Source organism: Balaenoptera ricei, chromosome 2 (assembly GCF_028023285.1).
Source record: "Balaenoptera ricei isolate mBalRic1 chromosome 2, mBalRic1.hap2, whole genome shotgun sequence".
Classification (NCBI taxonomy): Eukaryota; Metazoa; Chordata; class Mammalia; order Artiodactyla; family Balaenopteridae; genus Balaenoptera; species Balaenoptera ricei.
The window spans coordinates 116,517,193-116,519,034 of record NC_082640.1 but is presented as its reverse complement, the minus strand read 5'-3'; positions in this window follow the sequence as shown (position 1 = coordinate 116,519,034).

Genomic DNA, 1,842 nt, shown 5'->3' with positions numbered 1-1,842 from the left:
TGTAAACCATTCACCACGGTGTTCCTTGAACCACAAGGAATAAGTACAGATCTCATTAGGGAGCTTTGCACTTTAATTCTTGTCATTGAGTCTGCAATTGACCCTACTGCATGTTCCATTCAGGACTTCAAAGTAAGGTCATTAACCACCAAGGGTGAAGGGCCTGTGCCGTGATCTCCTTAAGTAAGTGGCTTGAGTTTTAAATGCAAAACCATGGGAACTTCCTCACCTACCTTTTAAGGATACCTCGGTGGAAACTGAAGCCCTACAATTTTCTCTATAGTTTGCATCTTTGTTCATGCCAAAGGCATTTAATCTCTTTTCAAAATCACTTTTACTGAGATGAAAAAAAAGAAAAAGACTGCATCAGAAAGAGCAATTCAATTCCATCCAGTGAGTTAAGGTGGTAGCCTTTCTGCACAGGCTTTATTGTTTCCTGCTGCTTGAAGGAAGAGAGAGAGGGCTTTGTTATTCATGGCGCACTAGATGTGTACCTGGTGGGCACTGCACTGGGTGTTTTACATACCTCCCCCACTTAGTCTTCACAGAACACTTTCAGTTAAATTTTAATCTATCCATTTTATAGACGGGTAAACAGAGTCCTAGAATAGTTAACTCGTCCAAGTTGAAAGAAGTTAGAATTAAGTCTACGTGAGCCCACAACCAAGGTCCTTCTACTAAACCACTCTGCCTGTCACAGTTAGAATGCAGGGCTGTCTATCTCCAAAGACCATGTCCATCTTCCTCCCTTTCCTTCTTCTTGCCTCCTCTATCCTCCCCACTTTCCTTTCCTTCTTTGTCTCAATTTTGTTTACTAAATATTTCAAGCACATTAAAAGATTAAAAAGTGATATATCAAATATCTATGTACTGCCCCAAACCAAAGTTTATAAATATTAATATTTTGCCATATTTCCTTTAGATTTTAAAAAATAACCAAGATATTATATATTTGATTAAAGGCACCTAATCTCATTCCTAGCCCATCTTCCTAATAAGTGAACATTATCCTGAAGTTAATATGTATCCTTCCAGTCAATTTTTATATCATTGAAACATATGGACCTATCCAGTAACAATATCTATTTTTGCAGTGGTTAATATTGTTTTATGAGATTTAAAATTTACATGGTGATGCTACACAGCATGAATCTTTTACATCATCCTTTAAAAAATTAATATTATTATTTAGAGATTTTTCCATGTAAATGTAGTTCTAGTTATTTATAAATATACAACTATTATATAAGTATACAACACACAAATATTTAATTATATAAATATGCAGCTATATAGTCACTGTTGATGGCCAGTTAGATAGTTTACAGTATTTCCCTATTACAATTGTTACACAATGAAAGTTTTTACATGATTCCTTATGCCCATGTTCATGTTCCTCTAGGATAAACAGCTAAAAGTGCCCCTTCTGGATCGTAGGGATGTACATCTTTAACATCAGATATTGCCAATGTTCTTGAAAAGTGTTGTATGGATGTAAATAGCACACAACAGCAATGTATGAGAACTTGCATGTGCTCATGTTCTAGCAAATCATTAGTATTATCTGACTTCTTAATTGTTCCTAACTTCAGAGTATGAAATAGAATTTCATGTATTAAAATATGTGGTTTTTTTTAACATAAAATTTAACATCTTTTCATAGATATGGTATCTTTCCTCCTATGTGACTTACCTGTTCATATAATCTGCTGATTTTTTTTCTCTTGGATTATTTATCTTTTTCTTATTGATTTATAGGAGTTCTTTGAATAGTCTGGATATCAATCTTTCATAGGGAATACATAATGCAAATGTCTTCTGTTGTTTGTATTTTCACTTTGT